The sequence below is a fragment of the Megalopta genalis genome, chromosome 6, assembly GCF_051020955.1.
Source record: "Megalopta genalis isolate 19385.01 chromosome 6, iyMegGena1_principal, whole genome shotgun sequence".
Classification (NCBI taxonomy): Eukaryota; Metazoa; Arthropoda; class Insecta; order Hymenoptera; family Halictidae; genus Megalopta; species Megalopta genalis.
In genome coordinates this window covers 20907421-20929488 of record NC_135018.1, presented here as the reverse complement: position 1 = coordinate 20929488, position 22068 = coordinate 20907421, and the positions used below count along the sequence as shown (strand labels likewise).

At 37.0% G+C, this 22068-nt stretch overlaps 1 protein-coding gene across 4 annotated transcripts in view; it reads left to right on the top strand.

Annotated features, from left to right (window-relative positions):
• wge (BAH domain and coiled-coil containing protein winged eye) overlaps positions 1–22068 on the top strand; it is a 178124-nt gene that overhangs the window by 88395 nt on the left and 67661 nt on the right. Inside the window, exon 2 of one of the 4 annotated variants that reach the window (XM_076522939.1) lies at positions 5964–6118. The exons of the other annotated variants lie outside the window; for them this stretch is intronic. The gene's annotated coding sequence lies outside the window, so the exon portion shown is untranslated. The remainder of the gene's footprint in view (positions 1–5963; positions 6119–22068) is intronic. 4 annotated transcript variants of the gene reach the window in all.

Sequence of the window (22068 nt, the reverse complement as noted above, 5' to 3'; positions counted from 1 at the left end):
CATTGTAACTTTGAAATCGCAGACTGACTTATTAATGTTTCTTAATTTCATTACATTTTTGAAACATCTAATACCCCGACGGAAAAATAGAGCGAACCCGACACACGGCACGGACCGTGTTAAGATCGCGCACAGAACATAAGCGACAGGTTTTACGCAGGATGCTTACAGCCGAGACGAATCGCGACCGAGGTTTCACGAGCTGAATGGTTAAAAAAGAAACCACGGGCAAGGAATCGCGAGACGTGACGGAAGCAGCGAAACTGGGAAGAAATGAAAAAGAAAAACGGCGAGTTGGAGAACGTGTGTTTCGAAGAATCGGATGAGCTAGGCGAGGGGAATAGCGGAGAGGAGAGGAAAGGAGAGGCAACTGTTGGTCTCGTAGGAGAATGGCGGTATGAAAATTACAGAATCCCCCAGATGCTCAATTAGCGGGTAGCAGTATCCAGAGGAGTAGCATTTCCGAGGCTGGTGTTTCGTGGCTCGCGACTCGTAGCATAGAGTCTGCCGGATCGCAACCTCGGGGGGGCCGCAAACCTCGGGGCGATGGACAGCAATTGCGCGAACGAGCACGCGTGTGCGCCGCGAAATCGCTCGGGTCGACCCGGCCGGGGGATGGTCGATGCTACAGGGGGTGGAAAACCCTAGGTAGCGGGGATGTCGTCATCGTTAGATCCGCTCCGAGCGGCACACTTATGATAACATTCACCGCCGCAGAACGGACTGAATTTCTATAAGAACTTTCAAACACCAACTCCACTGATTCTTCTCCGATGGTGAAAAACCTTCGTTTTTTCGAACTTTCACCACCAAGGTTTTCCAACTTCGAAATTAGCACCAATGCAGAATATTTCATTTTCTTCGTAATTTTTGCACGCCATTGAACCTTTCGCACTCGAACAGCGACGTTTTTGTTAAAAATATCAATGACTGTTATCAATTTTAATCAACATATTTTTTAACCAGTTAGCTGTTTTGAATTGTGGTACAACCGACGAGAGAACGATTTCTCACATAAAACAATTTTTCCATGCAGGGCTTTATTTTCGAGAAAATTAAGCTTGAAAATGCATTACATACGTTAAAAACAAATGTATTTTCAAACTCGATTTTCTCTGAAATGTATGAGAAAGCTTTTTCGTATATTCTCAGTTCAGTTTTATATGAAGGGTCACTCCCCCTTGTCGGTTGTACCATACAAAAATGAAGAACAAACATGAATAAACAAAATATGAACATCAAACAGATATAATAGAATTACAGTAATTTCCAGACACTTCTCGAGGTGACAGCTAACTGCTTAAGACACTCCTTCCAAACATTCTGGTTTTTTTAATAGACTATAGATTTCGATGCAACGTCGAAAAGCTTTTAGCTCTTTGCACTCGAATGGCGACTCTGGTTTCAAAACAATTTTTATGTTACTATCGGGTATGGAAGTTAGTTCTTTCCTATTAATTTCACACAGCCAATTCAGCCATTTAATCCTCGATCCCTTAAGGCACGATAACATTTATCTGTGCACGTCGTCTCAGAACTGTAAACCAATTTATAAACTTGTTTTCACATGATTGTCAAAAGAAAATTCACGTTATTCGATTTCCTCGTGGTAGTAGCTCTTTCGGATGCATTGGAAATGAAACATTGTTTCAGGTTTAATAAATTTGATACGGTTTAAAAAAGTATTCTTTGCTAATTTGTGTGCCCGCGACATACACAGGTATGACTATTAAGGTATGACGATTAAATCGAAAACGTAGGACAAATTTTCGGTGGATTTCTTCTGAAAGAAAATTGCGACATCGTGAATTGAAAAATAAAGAAACTAATATTATGATCCAAAAACGGCAACTTAAAAGAATTGTTTTAAGTACACATTGAGAAATCATAATTCTTTGTTATAAACTGTTGTATTTCAATTTAAGTACTCGATTTTTTCCACAACCGTGGACAGCATTTTTCGCGTTTAGCGATAAAACGGGATAGATACTATTCTTGTTACTGTTATAAGGTTTTAGTGCGTCGTTACATTATAGAAGTGCACCGTATCTCAAGTTTTTATCAGTGAATCATAATGTTCCTATGAGATATTCGGCGTGACTCGAAACGTGATCGGGCACCGAATTGTGACACAGTTACAGTTTAAAATTGACGGTCGGCACTGAGCATGCTGTAATGAGCGGAAACTTTCTACAACTAAACGTAATGGATCAATTATGCCGTACGTACCGTATCATTTAGTTCTTTTGAACGTGATATCGTTAAACTTTTTCGACGCGAGCATCGCGTCCTATTCGTTGTATTAATTCCAGTTAGAGCGGACGCCGCGCCACGTTCGAGACAATCGGAAACGCGCGATTGCGATCGCAAACTACGAATAATTCACTTCTTCGATTCTAGGTTAATCGGGTAAAAGTGGCGATAATGAAGTTCGCAGGTGTAAAGAGAAAGCGCAATCAGTCTGGCGTAACAGCGACGAACGACGCGTGTTGTCAAGGGTCACTTTTACTCGGTCGTGTGAAAAAAAAACCTTGGGAAGTTGAGGGATGATCCGACTCTCTTCATTTTCGTACCGAGCACTTTTCCATAATCCTCTTCACGATTTATATATATCACACACACACACACACACAACCAAATGATAATACTGCATAAAATGTTTCTTATGCTTCTGTATATTTATTAGCAATACGCAGTCCATTATAACAATTTGATCTGTTAAGAGAATACAGTGGTATGCGTAATTATAAAGTCGTAGTAATTTTTTCATTTTGACTGATATTTAAACAAAAACAACACACAAAAAAGGACTATATTCGTATATTTTTATTTTCTATTATTTCTAATATAGAAATATACAAATATGATGTTTCTTCAAGTTTTTGTTCAAATGTCATTTAAAAAAAAGAAATTTGCTTTCAGTATATAATTATTCACACCAATATATGTAAATTTAAATATATATATATATATACTGAGAAAGCAAGTTTCTTTTTTTTTTAAATATACATATATGTATGTGTGAATTTTATTTTCTATTATTTCTAATATAGAAATATACAAATATGATGATGAATATATGTATGTGTAAATAAGTATATAATTATTCACACATACATATATTGGTGTGAATAATTATATGCTGAAAGCAAGTTTCTTTTTTTTAATGTCATTTGAACAAAAACTTGAAGAAACATCATATTTGTATGTTTCTATATTAGAAATAATAGAAAATAAAAATATACGAATATAGTCCTTTTTTGTGGTTTTTGTTTAAATATCAGTCAAAATATAAAAGTTACCACGAGTTTATAATTACGCATACCACTGTATTCTCTTAAAAGATCAAATTGTTATAATGGACTGCGTATTGCTAATAAATATACAGAAACATAAGAAACATTTTATGCAGTATTATCATTTGATTGTGTGTGTGTGTGTGTGTGATACATAGAAAATGTTGTATTTTTTTCTGGTAAAACTTTAATTATACATTCGCAGCCTCTGTCAGCCTGCACTTATTTAATGAACATAGTTATTGAAACTAATTTAAATATCACGTGCGAACTTAATAATTATAGGAATTATAACTCCAAAACAAGAAAATTTCGTCAAACGAATCGTCTTCAAGAATTTGTTCTCATAATTTTCTTAATTTTTTCAGTACTATCAATTTGGGGGACAGATACATTATTTATTTATTTATTTATTTACCTATTGAAATAACGGGTCTATGCCCAATGTAACATGCACATCTTCTAATTAATCAAAAACTCTATATTGACACGACACTCCTACGTCCTCCTGTAAGTCCGTGATGTATGAAGTTCATACATGCTATGAATGCCTCGCGGCCGGCAGCAAAATGGCGTCCAAACCGCTTGCTTAGTGTATCGCCGGCTAGTTCGAAGTATTCTCGAGCTCGATTCAATCACGATTTTCTAACCTTGTGACGACAAATTACGTTCGTCGCGGTGTAGTTCCGATTGAACCGTGCCGGATGTAACGGACAGTGGTATGCGCCGGTCGCGTTAATTAAATGCAAATACCGTGTAACTTGGCCGACGTGACCCCCGATCTACGAGCGGCACTTTCGCGTCACGTCGTCTCGACTGAGAACGGTTCTGTATCAATCTTATCGTTTCGGAACCGATGGATCCAGCTACATCCTCCGTACATGTTCTTTTGGCGATGCGTCACTCGAGGACCGCTAGCCATTTCATTGCTTTGCTATATTGCATAGATCTGTGCAGAAATGTTCGCGGCTTTGATACTTGGAAGGTAGACATTCTCGATTTCATCGTTCGCATGGCTAGATCCATTCAAATCAATACTACTCTTACTGCTACTACTACTACTACACTACTACTATTACTACTACTACTATTATACTACTACTACTACTACTATTACTACTACTACTATTATACTACTACTACTACTACTATTACTACTACTATTATACTACTACTACTACTACTATTACTACTACTACTATTATACTACTACTACTACTACTACTATTACTACTACTACTACTACTACACTACTACTACTACTACTACTACACTACTACTACTACTACTACTACACTACTACTATTACTACTACTACTATTATACTATTACTACTACTACTATTATACTATTACTACTACTACTATTACTACTACTACTACTACTACACTACTACTATTACTACTACTACTACACTACTACTATTACTACTACTACTACTATTATACTATTACTACTACTACTATTACTACTACTACTATTATACTACTACTACTACTATTACTACTACTATTACTACTACTACTATTATACTACTACTACTACTACTACTATTACTACTACTACTATTATACTATTACTACTACTACTATTATACTACTACTACTACTACTACTATTACTACTACTACTATTATACTATTACTACTACTACTATTACTACTACTACTATTATACTATTACTACTACTACTATTATACTATTACTACTACTACTACTACTACTACTAATAATAATAATAATAATGACGATAATAATAAAATTAATAATAATACTATTGACGATAATAGCAGTAGTAATAACAGTAATAATAATAATAATAATAATATTTTCAGAGGCGGTCTTAACTGGTTCTTAGTTATCGTAAAACTTCTTTCGTAAAAGCTCGCAAAGATGTTTACCACTAGGTTTACAGAGCACCAAAAGCAATTATATCATATTACTATATAAAAATAACAATAATATACTTATACAGATTTTTAACAATTTTTAGTGTCTGTTCCAAGTAGCAAATTGAATAAATTCATCAGAAACGTATCTCCACAATTTCAACGATCATAACAAAAGATTTGTGAACTTAGTGTTAAATGCAGCAGTCGGTAGAGAAGAGATTTATGGTAGAAATTATACCAGAATATATAAGACTTATTATTTAGTTCATATAAATTCTGCACACTCATGTGCTATTCATGTTGTCCGTTGTCACGAGAAACTGTAGACTCACATTCTTTTTAATTTTTTGCTGCAACGTCTCGCTGTATGTTCATTAATGTTCCCTTTGGGAGCTGATTGGTGAATTTTGCAAGCAGTTCCTGCTCTTTTATGCGCTGTTTCGAACGTATTCACTAAAAAACCATTCAAATTTGGTTCTCATATCCATATCTACCATGACAGCGTGATATGCGTAGCACGAAACAACGAAAACAAAGCCTTGAATACAAATCAGTGGAGCAAACTTTGCGCTTTTAAAACAATGTCGATATCAAAAGAACATATCTAAATGCAGATTTAATATAACAGTGAAGTAGACGGCGATGTTTTGTAGTAACGAAAGACACGATCATTATTGCACAGAGCCAGGTACACGCTACAATAAGCTTGATTCGTTCATCGTACAGCCGCAGCAAAGTATCATCGTTGCTATTAATCGAATCTGTTGATTGTTCAGAAACTTGCAAGAGTGAAAAGGCGAGGTGCGGGAACAGATAAAATAAAACGCATCGATATCGAGGCGCAATCGTCCTTTTCATCGAACCGATTGGATTTTAAAGAAACCCGGGAAAACGGAAAGAGTTGATCGCTCGATCGATTTTCTGATTTCTGGTGAGTTAACATTATTTACCGAATTATAAACGCCTGAGATGGAGTCCGACAGGAGATCTTATGTCTCCCTTAGTGTTGTCAGCGTAGTTTCTTTCCGAATAATTCTTTCTTTTTTTTTCTGTTTGGCTATTGCCTGCTCTCGTAAACGATACGGTTCGATACGCTTTCGTTCGTTCGAGGGTTCGTCGGAGATGTAGCAGCTTGTCTTCTGTGTACGCTAACGCAATTTTATTTTGCACGTTTGCACGATAGTTTGTGATGGACGTGTGCTCTGTACGTCTTGATTGACTTGCTTTACTATTTCCAGAGATCTTTCGGTATCCTATACAGGGTGGGCGGAAATTCGTAGTACAACCGAGCAGAGGATGTTTCTATGTGAAGAAATAAGAAACCAATTTGGTATAACAGTTTTTTGTCCAGGGCTTCGTTTTTGAGAAAATCGACTTTAAAGTTTGTTCATCCCTGTAAAGGATTCAGTTGCCGCATATTTTTCTATCGCAGTTACCTTCGACCGAGATGGTGATTACAAACATTGACAATGATGGAAATATTCCCCGTTTACTACTGTCTGTTACTTGGAAAAAGTCCGCTGAAAGAAGCGTAGGACTGATTCTCTCCAACCGACCCATGTTAACGCCCTCGCGTTTCCCTTGTTGGCATAAATGATCCCTTCCTATTAGTCTCAAATTAGCCGCCATACTGAATTTCCACGAAACGAGGGACTCAAGTGCAGCCGATTAAAAACCAACACCGCCCCCCGACCTCCCGTCACGTCGCGCTCCTCCGTGGTCGTCATTTTCGGCTAGGAGCACATTAGACGCATGTGCCTGTGCTTTGTATTATTATTAATGTTATTATTTATGTTGTGTTATTATTATTATTTACGCGACCACGGGCGAGCGAGACGCGCGACGGGAGTCAGGAGGCGTAGAACAATCGAGACAAAGTGAAACAGACGCAACAAATACAAGATGCAAGAGCGTGATTTATCCTTAACACTATGCCGTCCGCAGATCTTAAATATGATTCTTTTGTTTGACGCCGGCATAATAGCTTGGAAATTTTAGATTTTTAAAAAAATCTTGAAGATGCCGGTAATATAAATTCCTAAAATTAAGATAAGTCATCCAAGAATTTTCGTGCTTAATTCTTAGTTAAACAAGTACGATGCTATAGTTAGTTTGCTGCCTTTTAACACCCAAGAAATATAGTTCAAATGTTATTTCAGATTTTTAAAATGGCACCAAAGTGGTACCACCGGCATACAACAGATAGTTTTTGCATGGCACCAGCGTGGTGCCACCGGACGGCATAGTGTTAAAGCATTAACTTCAGACTCCTCTGATGAACACATGGCTATTTGTAATTACTAATTCATAATTAGCATCTTGATTAAACTTTCCATTGGATGCAGCAAACCTGCTGTACTGTACACATATTTTTTATATATATGCTGTATCATATGATTTTTTTAAACGGTTATCATACACGTCTTAAATATGTGTTCAATTTTTATGAATGAAAGTAAATGAATGAGTGAAGATAATCATGTTTTTCTTGTGCGGTATTACTCTCATGTTCGCAGGCTTGCAATGTACAGGGTTCCCCGGAAAGAATCATCCGATTTCAAAAATTTATATTTTAAAAAATTACAAACAGAAAATTATAATTCAAACACGAATATAACGGGATAATGTGCGAGTTTTACTTTTTTATTATTTTTTTCTCAATAGGTGGCGCTAGTGTGTAAATGAACTGAAAAAACGCATTTGTGATGCTGTACAAACAATTACCAGAGATACATTACACCGTGTTTGGCAAGAACTTTCATATCGCAATGATATCATACGTGTAACGAAAGGAAGTCATATTGAACACTTGTAAACAAAAATTCACACATTTTCCCGTTATATTCGTGTTTGAATTATAATTTTCTGTGTGTAATTTTTTAAAATATAAATTTTTGAAATCGGATGATTCTTTCCGGGGAACCCTGTATTATTCGAGTATAGTATAACATAGTATATATAGTATAACATTCGAGTATAACAAAAACGCAAAGGGGCAAGGGGGATCAGTCACCCGCTCCACCTAGCCTCTTCCAATATTTTTTGATTCCAGACTTTTGTTTATTATTGGCTAAGTTACGTGCTAAACAAGAAAGAGACGCGATTAGATGAAGCGGGCGACCGGATCTCCCTTGCTCCTCGCGTCGATTAACTTGCTGGTCTTTTCCTTTACCAATAGCAGTGGGTTTCGTGAGGTCATAGAAAGTGGGGACTACGGGCGTGCAGGTCAGGCGGAGCAAGCGGAATACCCCTCTTGCCTTTCTGCCGAAACGAAGGACTACTTCTGAGCAACGCGCAGTATATAGTTCGCAACAATTGTGACGTTTATAAACACTGTCTCGGACGAAGGCAACCGCGGTAGAAGAATAAAGGACAACTAAATCCTAGAGGACCCTAAATCTCGGATTAAAAAATGCTATACCAAACAAGTTTCTTATTTTTTCACGTAGGATCACACTCTGTTCGGTTGTACTACGAATTCCGGCCCACCCTGTACAGTGCTTTGCGGAATAAGCTGTTATCGAGCCTGAAACACGTTTTCTCTTTTAATAATTCTAATAAGTTGAAAGTAGTGTTAACAATACCTTCAAATTCTTCTGATGTCTCTCCAGTTTTGTATTTGACCTATATGTATTTCTGTCATGAATGACAGAATATAAATATTCTATATAATTAATTATAATATTCTGAAATAATTACGAAATAAAATAACACGTTATCTCAAATAATATCATTTCGAATGTGCCGAGGTTCGATTACGAATAATGACGGTTTTACATTCGAACACGAAGAGAAGACAATACGAATCCGTGGACAGCACCGGAACACCGTACCCCTTGTATATGTTGAAAACAGTAAAATAACCGATCGGATCGTTTTCTCGATAGGAGAAAGCACACGAAGAATTTCCCGTCTCGTTTTCAGACAACGACCGTTTCGAGTCATTCTCTTGATCGTTCTCTGGCTCGTTGCTGACTCGTTGCTGGTTTGTTTATTGACTCAGGCTATGTCCCAAGTTTGCCGGTAGAAGAGCCGTCGAGCCGAAACGAGATGCGACCCGGCTTCGAAATAACATTTCATTCTTTCATTTATTACTCGTCGTATTGTCTCGCGACGTATTGTTGGGCGTCCCGGAGACAAATAATTGCATCGTAGAATTGATTGAACAATCCATGGAAATTGTTAACTGTATTTTAGCATCTCTCTCACGTTACTGTACACACGGTACACTGTTATTTCCGTGCGGCTGCGATGCTGTTTCGTTTCGTTTCGTTTCGCTATCGCGCTTCGCCTCGCATTTAGTGAAATTTTCATGAGTCAATGGTTTGACCGATGGGCACAAAATTTCCTTGTGGATACGCCGAGCGAAACAGAACTGTCTGGTACAGTTTAGAGGCGACGTTGTTTACTGATACTTTGCGTACACTGCAAAGTATTATCGCTAGACTGCAGTTCTTTCTGCAAATTCTCATTTTCGTATGTCATTTAGCAAGATTAGAATCGATGGGAAACTTTCTTGTCCAATTAACTAATTACTCGTTGGAGAAAGAAAATAAAAATGCTATCGAATCTTGATAATTTATACGTTTTCGAAATCTGCACATGCAACAAATGTATGGAGGTCCGAATTTTTGTAACAGTCTCGTATAAGTAAGTTTCCGAGCTATTCTTAAAAAATATGATTACACTTTGAATGAAAAGATTGAACTAAGAATCTATTCATTAAAATAGTCACGCTTCAGATTACATTAATTTTTATAAAAGTTAATGTTTCTAATAAATTCTTTAACTCCCACTTACCCGCGGTACATTTTGTGGAAGACTTGGAGAACAAATTTTGTTCCAGAGGTTTAATTTATTTTCGAAATATATAATCACTTCTATTAAAACTGAATATTGAGAAATAAAACTGAACTGCTCAAATTCGAAATACTAACAGCCATACCTAATGTCCAATTACCAACTCAATGTTCTGCGAATATGGTTTGCTGTTGCGTATGTTCAGCATTATATTGATACAGCGTAGCGTATCTGCTACCAACATTATCGGGTTATGATAATAGTACTGAATAATAGATTAACTATATTTAAGATAGATGATTCGGATGAGCACGATATATGCATGTACACGTAATATAATATTATTGCACGTTTTTAAACATAAATATGTAAAGCACATGTAACATGCAAAATATGTAACATAAAAAATATATTTTTGGAATTACCTGATCATGACATATATTTCTGTCCTGGTTCCATTGGTATACCTATTTTCTGAAACAATCGTTCGATAAAATAATACGTTATAAATATCTAAAAAATAACATGACCTGATGTCACCCATCATAATCTGGTCATACGATGCGAAAGGGTTAATAGCAGTTTCGTTATGACCTCCTCAGGGTCCATATGAGTGCAATAATGGCGAATATTCCAATGATCGGGCTCTCGCAATGACTCGAGGAATCCGGAAAAAATTCGATCATAAACTGAACAATTAACTTTTGCCGACGAATTTCTGCCGATCAGAAGGTGTAGAATCACTTGGTGATGGTCGTGACATATAATTTCCTTCCAGCCTGTGCGGAGAATCAGGATGTAACGCGAAAACATGGTGGACAGGGGAGGAAAACAGGGATATTGTACACGTAGGAGCGCGTGCAGCGGACTGTTTGTTTCGCGGCAATATTTCAGGAACATAATATCGCGAATCCGAGAGGGGCGATTTAGAGGGGTAGACGGAAAGGCAGAGTGGGTAGTGGGCAGAGGCTGGGTGGAAATGACAGCCAGTTTCGCTGTCCCCTGGTAAAGTCACGCGGGGAACCCTTCGGCCGACCCAGCCTTCTACATTGTATATCGACCCATTGCCGGCAGCCAGGACACCAACGGGAATCTAAGATCTTTGACACGCGTTGGTCCAGCGTGTCTGTACGCCTGCACAAGCGTCAGACAATACGGGCTACTTCAAAGACACTTCGCCGCGACTGTGGTAAAGGGAAACCGGACAAATCATTAAAGTTTTACAAACTCGTTCATTACTGCTCGATGCTGGGTTCCTTAACATTTTACTTGTTGGAACATTTATGCGATAATCGAATTCAAATAAGATTTATGGTAAATACAGAGGTGTCGCCGCTTGAAGCGTCCTTAACCTATAGCATGCTTAAGGGGGATCAGAAAATGTTAAAAAATCTTTTCTATTTTATTTTTCTATTAATAGGTACCTAAAAAATAACATTTATAACACTTTTTCGTGCATGGATACAAAATAACCCTCCCTTAAGCAGACCTTAAACCTTCTAATACCTTAAACTTCCTGGAGTTAATGAACTGAATTAATTTCTAAACGTGTATGTTCTTCGTTAGTAACTCGTTAACAAAGCCATAACCAATATTTTAGCTGGAATTGCCCGATTTAATGGCTTATAACATGTTTGAGAGAGACACTACGTATAATACGAATATAATATAACAAAAAGTTATCACAATAATATAAAAAGTAGGTACTATCTCCTATACCTTTTCATTTTAGAATTTCTTTCGAAATCGAGTATTTAACACGGATGCATAAAGGCATTTTATACCTTAATGTTGGACTTTAGATCTGCATACAAACAAACAATTTTCTATGTTGTTTCATAAATAATTGAGAACTATATTTCTCGACACAGATTTCAATTATGAAAGAGTGCTGTTGTCTATTATTATCTGCATATACTCTACAAATTGTGTTATCTATCTTATCCCGTAAATATACAAGCATATTTGATTCTTTGAGATGTTATTTTTTCTTATTTTTAAATTATAATAAAAATTAAAATTCTATTCGATTTAATTATTTTTCTTTTTACAATAAATTGTGATACACAAAATGTGTATCCTTCCCTTTGTTTAAGTATCATCTGTTTTCGCATTTGTTTTAAATCGAAATGGAGTCCCGTCTTTTTATTATTACCTACGTTAACGATTAGAGTAAATGTCGACCTACGATAATAAAATAAAAACAACATTAACACGTTCCGTGCCAAGCCATTTTTGCCTAATTTGTCGTTCAGGCCATTTGATGTTTTGACTAAAGATTGATACATTATCACATAATATTTCATTATATCATCAGTAGATAAGTAGTGATTGCCCGAATCAACCGTTTTTATGCAGCTCTTGCTTTAAAAAAGTCAAACATTGTAATTAATAGTTATTGTGTATATAACGATTAAACAAATTTATGTGCTTTGTTCTATACAGCATTTTTTACAATGCCTCTCATCCTTTTGGTGGAAATATATTTTATACAATCAAATTTGTCACAAAATGTATGTCTTCAGCGTGTACCATTTATGGTACACGTGGCCTGATGGTCAAGTTTAACGTGTACCATTTATGGTACACGTGGCACGGAACGTGTTAACGATGAAGAAATCTATGAAACAAATAGTTAGAAAAAGAATCAAAGTATTTTAAATTTGTTATATGTCTAAATAGTTAATTCTTTCATTTTCCTATTTACTACAATTTAATTATCAAAATATAATCGTCAATCTGGCAGACTGAACATTCATAATAAACTTTGGTTGCACGTTTGCAAGTTCTGCAGACCTAATAATGATGTGTTACGCGCTGCGCCCAGTTAGGTCCTTTGTATGTTTCCCATTCAAAGGGACATGTTTTGCAGACATTATCGTTTGTAATGCTAGTGCTATTATTTACAGCTGTTTGCTTCAAAATGTAGGCGGCAGTCTAGGATCGTCTATCTCTTCAGAGTACAATAATTTTTCAGCTAGTTACAGTTATAAAACAATATACATTAGTCGCATGTGGGGCTCGGTAGCTCTATTGTACAGATCAATGTTAATCCTCTTATCGGTCTAAATATAAATAGCTAATAGAATATTTAAAAGTTTGAAAATTCTGTAGAGAAGTCGAATTGTGCACAAACTCTCGCCACCCAAGTATTAATGCATTCTCCTGCCCGTTCGCATAACTTTTTCATTCCATCATTAGGCCACGTAACAGTTTTTTAGGGATGCTACGTGGACAGACAGTTTTGCGGAAATGTGATTGGATAAAACGTTCTCTCGTAACGCAATATACGCCGCAAACTGGTTTCCATGAAAAGGCGAAACCGCGCTGGTTCACTTTTCAAAGAATCGCAAGAACCGCCGACTATCAAAGCGTCACGTTCAAAATGTCCGTGTCATTCTTTTTGCCTGTTGCTGGTTGGTGCACAACAATTTGTCATAGCACGGTTTTCCCGCGGACCCGGTGAAAAAGTGATTGCCTTACATCGAACGACACACCTCGGACACACGCGCCATGAAAAAAGCTGTTTAACACTATCCAACCTATCGGAAATGATCTGAAACCGCATTTAAAATGTCTCTCGTACTCTCGTACAATTTTTCCATCCCATAATTCATGAGGCGAACATTCGTAATTATGAGATCGTTCCTTTTCCGCGACTTCTACTCAAAGCTTGTCTGTTCTTTTATCGTTTAACGCGTTCGATTCGATGATTTTGTTCCTATGCTTTACTGAAAATGTAACATGCAATATACAATTCTTTCAACGATTATGTGAGGAAACCTCGAGTTTCTAGCTTAGAATATAATCGTTGCTTGAAAAAGAGATAAACCATGTTCGGCAGGGAAAAAACGTTTCCTAAGGCGAATGAATCCTCAAGGCAATCGGGTCTTAAAGCTCGATTAATGCTCGCTAACTGTGACGATGTAACAGCGTCCCGACGTTGCATTTTCTTACTCGAACTTATCGAAGTTTTCACCTTCGGGTAATTAATTACAGAAAATATCGCATGCCTCGGAGCTGCAATGCGTCTTAATGAAAAGTCAATCTTTCTTCTTTATTTTGCAAATACTAGACTACACAATTACGCCGACATCGACGTGTTGCGAGGACAACGATTTATTGCACCATATTCCTTGGAAATCGATTAATCTATCGATTCGTGTAATACATTCGGGCCATCTTATATTTCGCAGTTAATTCAATCTTTCTCGAAACTATATTTATTTAATATAGCGGATTAAGTATATGTATACAAGTTACACAATCGAGATAATAAAACGCAATGGATAGGAAAAATATCCTTAAACTGTTTCAAATATTTCGAAACTCAACAACATTCTCAATCATCGTCACTGGTTTCATGTGCTATCCTTCGAAGATGGAAAGTTTCGTGGCAATATCCACATGGATGCGATCAATCCTCTTATATTCGATAAAAATAACTTGAAGTTACCTTCGCTAATAACACAAATTGTCATTAGTCTTCAAACCGGTTTTGTCACTCGTTTCAAAGATTCTTCTATCTTGAGGAAGTTTTCCTTTCGCATGTCGGTGAATTTGGGGTACAAGCTATAAATATACACATGATTCAAAAGACGTCGCGAAGTGGCACGTTTTCGCAAAAAAGTTGGCCACGGTTCATAACTTCACACGATTTTTATGAAAATTGATATTCTTATGTTGTTGGAGTTGTTTAGGTATTTCGCTAATATAAGCATTGTTTTCAACTTATTTTTTGTGAAAATAATTTTTCGATATTTGCCTCTAATTCTTGCACACCTTACCTTATGTCATTAAGTAATTCGTAAAGGAATGCGCTAAGAAATAAAAGTTTTGTTTATGAAAAACATTAAGGTGTACACTTTCAGCAACGATATTTGAAAATTTTAAACAGCACTTGATGCTCTGGAATGTTTACAACACATGAACTATGCTGACGTATGTCACATTTTCGAAAATATTGACTTGTGCATAAAATGTAATCCATATCGGCCAAAAAGTGTTAAGAAGATATTATATCTTAAAAAATCTTGAACCCACAGAAAAATGTTTCAAGCAAAAGTAGTGCATTTTTTTGCGTAGAATATGATTCCGAAAAAAATATAGGTTTACGAGAAGAAGACTATAAGAAAAGAAAAAAGAAGAAGACTATAAGATGACATGTAAAGGCCTACGTATCAAAAAAACTAGTAGCGCCATTTGAATCCCCACTTAAAATATCGTGATTATTTATACCAACAACTTAAATTGTTACATCACATTCAGCCAAAGTTCCGTACGTTTGTTTACATGTTCATACACCGCAATCGCATTCATTTCCTAACAAATTGCGATCGACCGTTCCACCAATACGTATTACGAAATAAGGTCTTGAAATACGTGGCCCTATGCTCGCGTATCACGGCTCCGCAATCCGAATGTGTGTTTCGTGTTTTCCGTTTAATTTATTCCTCGGAGCGAACGCGGGGGGTTCCGTTTTTCTTCCCCGGCATTCGAAATTCGGCCGCGGCACGCGAGGATTTTTCACGCGAAGGGTTTCCAAACATCGTTCATCTTAATTCCTCGCGTTGTTCGAGCGCAACGGACGCAAAGCGCGGCTATCGCATTTTTTAAACAGCACACACACACGAGCGCGCGCGCGCGCGCGTCCTACCCCTATTTTTCTTGCAGTGCGTATCTGATCTGCGCCGGCCGTATTAAAAATACATCATCGAGCATCACGCGAGTGAATTGTTGACCCCCTTCCGGCGAAAGTGAAATAGTGCAGGAATATTAGTCGGCTCATAAATCATATTATCGGTACGACATCGTAAATTATGAAATCGTAAAACACAAAATCATCGTGCCGGTACGAGCGACGAAGCGGCGGCAGATTCTTGCATGAGGAAAACCCCCGCGCCAGTCGCCGCGACAGGTTCTATGCAATTGTGCGTTAAATTTTTCTGTTATAATTTTTCGTACAGTTGGATTTCCCTCACAGTTTAAGGTGTCTATGATATGGTCTTCAAAGCTCAGAGATTGTTTTAGGTGGATTTCATATCTTCGTCTTTGTTGGCTAAATTTGTTGCATTCGTACAGTAAATGGGCCCTAATAGCCCCATCGATAATAATATCGTAACAGAAAGTTTTACATCAAAATAGCTAATAATCGAATCATAAATGAAATTCTAAGATGTTCTTGCAAGACACAGAAGATAAGAAGTGAGAACACGTGTTTCATCGAAGGATATTGAACGTCCCGAAGCATATTGAAAACTTTGTTTCGTCATTGAAGCTACTGAAATAATCATAGATTTGGAAATAAATCTACTATTTAAATAACCATAGATCTGGAAATCAAAGTTTACTCTTTACAATAATAATTCCATAGTTTAATGAAGTAGTACATTTTCGGAAAATTATCGGTGTCCTGAACTTCGGTTTTCGATCCTTGGAAGCTTGAACGTGTTTTCAGAATTTGATACAAAAATCCAGCCGAGTCTCGTCACTTCGAAACTCGAATCTTTATCGAAATGTATGTAATTCCCTTCATTTCGTTTCGCAAAATGAAGATTTTCCGTATCAATTGCAAGCAACAGGGATTCGACAAAAATTGATTTTGCTTGTTAACAATTGAAATGAGTATGAAACGTTATAATATTTTCACTGAAAACATCGTTGCTGCTTTCATTTCACAAATATGCTCTTAGCGACAACGTCGCATGTAAATTGATTTAATGTCGGCGGGTTCAAAATAGATCTTTGGATCTTTTATGCCGCCGTTCTCTTGTCTCACCTAATACGAACAACGACCAAATGGTGTAATTGATTGACATTTTCCTGGATCAAATAAATAAATGTTTCGTTACGGCTAGAGAAAACGATATTGTACAACAATCGAAAGCAAAAATCTGTGCGCTACGAGCATTGATCTCTCCGAGAAATGCTGGAGTAATAAAGCATCGAGCGATAAAGACTAATCCAAATTCTTTAGCGGCGGCCAAACCTAATCGCAACATTCCTATCACGAGCGTTGCCTCCGCGATTCTCTAACAATATTATCTGGCCTGCGGCATCGCTGCTGTGACTTTAACGAGAATGCTCGTTGTATTGTTCAATTTCTTTCCACCGTAAAATCACGGCGCGATATTAACCAATTTCATAACTATTAGGAGTGATTTTTTATTCCATTATGGTGCTTTCACTCCATCCCAGATATATACAGTGTCGAGCGCACAGTCTGTGGGAAACGGCTTGACGTCGGGTCGCGTTACAAGATCAGCGTCGGCGATTTTTCTTTTTGATCCCGCGGCAATTTGTCGGTGCGCGAATTCTGATGCCCGTGTTACAGCAGGATAGGATCCGCTTTTCACCCGAAGTGGAAATAGCGGAGAGAAAGACCAAAGCACACAGGAATGGAAAATATTTTTCGTGAGCTCGAGTGCAGCGAAACACAAGCGTTTGTGTCAGACCTCTTTTCGTGGGTTATATCGTGGCCTTATGAAACTCGCTGATTTGGGTTAGAAAACTTTACCGACGAATGAGGATCGGTTAATCAAGACTGTGAGATGTATCTCTTCTTCTTTGTGCTACTTGGCAACTCTGTTACTCGGTTGTTTAAACGTTGAAATGCTTTTAGCTCTTCGCACTCGAATGGCGACTCTGGTTTTGAAATAATTTAAATGTTACTAACGGATCGCAGGAAGTTAATACTTTCCCATTAATTTCACGCAATTCATTCGGCCATTGAACCCTTTACCACCTAACACATAACTTTTATCTCTGTAAGTGCTATTCCAGAACTGTAAATCAATTTTTCAACATGGTCTGCAAATCAAATTAACAGATTTCGTTCATTGTTTTGCAAATTACCGACAACAGCTTTTTGCAAATAAAATGAATCGAATCATATCTTTATTAAATATATATAGTTTATATATTTCATTAAATTTTTATATTTATTTTTCTTTATTAAATATATATTTTATCACAAATAATAACATATAAATGAATTCAATTTACGAAAGAGAGAATTTCAGTTGCAAAAAATGTGAATAAGATCTGCTAAACGGTTAATTTGATTTGCAGAAACGTGAATATGATCTCAACAAGGTGAATAAAATTTAGGAAAAGATCAGGTAGAGAGTGCGAGAGTTTATTTTTTCAGTTCATGTCAGAACCTGCTCCCAGTGAAATCGACTGTAACCATAATTGAATGAAATGAAAACAAGTACTTATCCAAAAAGACGTAAACTCCGAAATTGGCGGGTCCGGTCGAGATCAAAATAACCCAGACAACAAATCTTGAAAAATAGAGAACGTCGACCGTGTTTGGTCATGAATGTGTTAATACTAAATCTACCGACACTTCACGTATATCTACTTCTACCGTGACCGGTCAACTGACCGGTTTTTAGCACATTTTTTAATATAGAATGGAGATAATAGCCAATTTGACAGTATAAAAATATAGTTTCTTTTATTCAGAAGTGTATAATGTACATTTTATTCGAGGTAAATACTTGGAGGTGCCGTAAAGCATTACACTGGAAGGCACTTTTCGACTAAAATCATGCCACAACTGCATTACCTTCTGTTCGTAACAACTTTATAGTTTCAGAATTGAATCTTTGAGAGAATTCTATTATAAAAAGATATAAATCGTTCAACCGGTCAAACGACCGGTCATGGTAGGTAAGACAGATTACAAATTTTGTTCAGAAAACAAACAATAAAAAAAGAAGTGAATACTGAAAATATACGTATATTTTAGAGGCGATGCAATTACGTTGTACATAGGAAATTTTAATCGAAATTTTAAAAACGGTGGTTTTACCGATCGTGGTAGGAATAGTGTTAAAGCACTTTGTGCGGCGTTGTCCTCGCGAAACTCGGAAAACGGCTTTGCCCGTACGCGCGTGCATATATTGGGCGAGGCGCTCGTGCACGTGCACGTTCGACGTGACGATTTATGTAGACGCGAACGTGAATGGTGTAGTAAATTCAAGTACACGAGGGTACGGCTTGAACGGCCAAGCAGCCTCGGGGGGAGGAGAAAGATTCGGCCGCTTGCAGCCGATGTGATTTGCAGCCCGAACTCCTCTCTTTCTTTGCGGAGCGGCGGCGGTCGTTCGCCGTTCGTGATTCTCTCGAACGCGCAAACACGCGAGTCGCCGACCCGTCGATTATCCCGAAACTGTATCGCCATAACCGCAAGGACGCCGGCAATTAATCCTTCGAGTACTTTGTCTTGCAGCGCGCACTGCTTCCCGAACTTCTTCCTCCCGCGGCTTTTTTACGCGATCCGCCCTAATTATCGTTCATTCTCGATTACTCCTTGATCCCGTTTACGAGCTGATCGACGTGTTTTTAATTGACACGTTCGTTAACGGCGTGTCCGGCGACCAGCTTCTTAAATTTTCTATAAGCAAGCTTTGTTATTACATATATTGGTTATTTCACACTTGACAAGCAGACGATTCTTATGATGCAATGTTTACCTCCATTTAGGGAGCTTGTTTAATTCATCGATTTTTCTTAACCAGATCCGTTGCACTCGATTAAGCAACTTTTGTTTCAAACTATATTCGTCAGGAGTGACATTGCCTTCAAATCTTAACTAGAGTGTTGTATCAAAATTTAATTTATAGATTCGCGAAACTCCCATCCGACACTTTGCGAGGTCCCGAAACTATAGAAACACGGAATGGTTATTCTTATTTTTATTCTACCAAATTTAAGTTTTTAGCAATTTATTAAATACAAACAGATTTAGTAATGTAAACATTGTTGTGAATTTTGGTGTGGCAATATTTAATGGTGCCTCGGGGTAGCTACTTGACTGCATTCGGTTAATATATTTATCGAAAATTGATCATTCACAGCTGAAGTGAACAGCTATAACAAGTTCAGTTGCGGACAAATTACTTGGAGTAATGTAATTTTTGATAATTTTCTTCGAATAATTAAATTATTTTCTTATTCCTGTCGTTGACTTAAAATTTCCTATAATGCATATAAAATTTATGAAAATGTTATAATTTAGATATAAGACAAATTTTAATATAGTTAGAAAAAAGTACATTTGTTAGAACTAGTCCGTGATTCCTTGCGTAAATTACAATTCTTCTTCATCAATCGCAACAAACTCATCGTTTCTTAAACTCTTTTAATCTTTCTACAGTTTTAAGTTTCACAAATTGACATTTCTTCGTGAAGGGAATACTCTCCGTACACAAAGCTTCATTGTCATGAAGCCATGCAGAAGTCTATTAATAAGAGGTTCTAATCCGTTAAAACGTTAACAGTGAGAGCCTTGACACTAAAATTGACTGGTTACAGTCGTTTTATAAAAACTTTAATTGTACATTTAATAGGCCTTGCGCAATCTTTACCGCGTTATTTTACCCTATTCTATTATGCTGTTTCTGTAAAGGCGCATTTACGATTTTAATAATCGTAAAACAAGGTATTATTATGGATAGATGATTGTGACCTATTTGGTATTTCCAGTGGCAAAGTCATAAAGCGTGGCGTAATATTCAGAGAATTTAAGATTTTTCTTTTGTTGTATTCTTTTCATGTCTCTTAAAGGGCATACGCTGCATCTAATAACGTATTTAAACTACGATAGCAAGATTAACGATGGTAGGAAGTTTTTCATCCTGGAAGGATAATTATTGGGTCGTAATAGTGACTCCTTTATTTATTGAAAGTGGCTTTTTTCATCTAAAAAATTACAAATAGCTTCCTGTCATCCATAGTTGTACTCATTTACAAGAAGTAGTAATTAAATTCTTAAAAATCGAAAACTGTTTATGTTAGAATTTGATACTTGCTGATTTTCGATCTGCAATAGATCTTTTTTTTTAGTAGAGTTCTATAATCATAAAACATGATTCACATTATTTACATACATGCTAGAGGCATGTTTTTAACTCGGAAAAATCTAAAGTTTCAAACGTATCGATAAAAGCAAAAACACCACTTAGAGAAAAAATGCATTGACAATATGCAGAAAATGCATAAGAGTTCCTCAATTTCCCAAATACCAAAAAATTGCTTCTGTAGTTTGAAAATCTTGAAGTATCGAAACATATAAAAATAATAATAATAAATAATCCTTAATAATAAATAATATAAAATCCTTAATTTTGGCTCCACACAGCGGCTCCAAAAAATATTCGTCCACTTTTAAAACGGAAGAACTTTGATGAAACGAGCGGAACAGTGAGTCTGGTTGAGTAGACAATGTGTGAAAAAGATTTTCTAAAAATCGCAACTGGATGCAACAACAAGGAAACAAAAATTTCGTCTAAAAAATTTGAGAAAATATCATTTCTTTGTTTCGTGTTATTCCAACCAATTGCAATTATTGCAAATTTTTTGTTTAGACATAATCTAGTGAACCATAACATCGCAAAAAAGGTATTCACGTCGTGTGATCCGATATTGAAAAATTCATTTTGCTTTAAAAGGATGTACGAATTCTTTGTGGAGTGCACTGTAGTCATAAGTCTGCGGGGTATAAAATTTGATTAAGAGCAGTGCACACAATTTTACGCGCGCCAATCAAATACGCGGAACGATGGCGGACGCGAGCTCCCCTCGCGAAAGTAATGTGTTTGAGAAGCTACTGGCATTTACTCCAAAATCCGACAAAGGTAAACTGAACCGCGTCCAGGGGCACCGAAAATCGATATCCGTGCGTCCGTCCCTGTCTATCCGTCTGTCTATCCTGTAGAAGCATAGTAGCATACGCGGGTCGCGGGTCGCGGCGCGTGCTTGCGGATTCAGAATGGGGTTGCATAGGGTTGCGTAAGCGAGCCACCGTCGGCAAATCCGGGGAAATGGAGCAGCGCAGAAAGTTCGGAATGCTTTCACGTGTTTTCACGCAGTCTTGCGTCCTGCTGATGCCCCCGCACTGGATTAAGCAAAATCCCAGATGCATAAGTTCGATCGTAAACAGTCCGGTTCCGATTCGAAATCGCTGAACATCGTAGAAATCACCGTTCTGTATATTTATAAGAAATTATCTGATAGATTCTTCTAAAAATATAATCCTTTAACAATAAATCTGAACCCGTTTTAAAGCGTGGA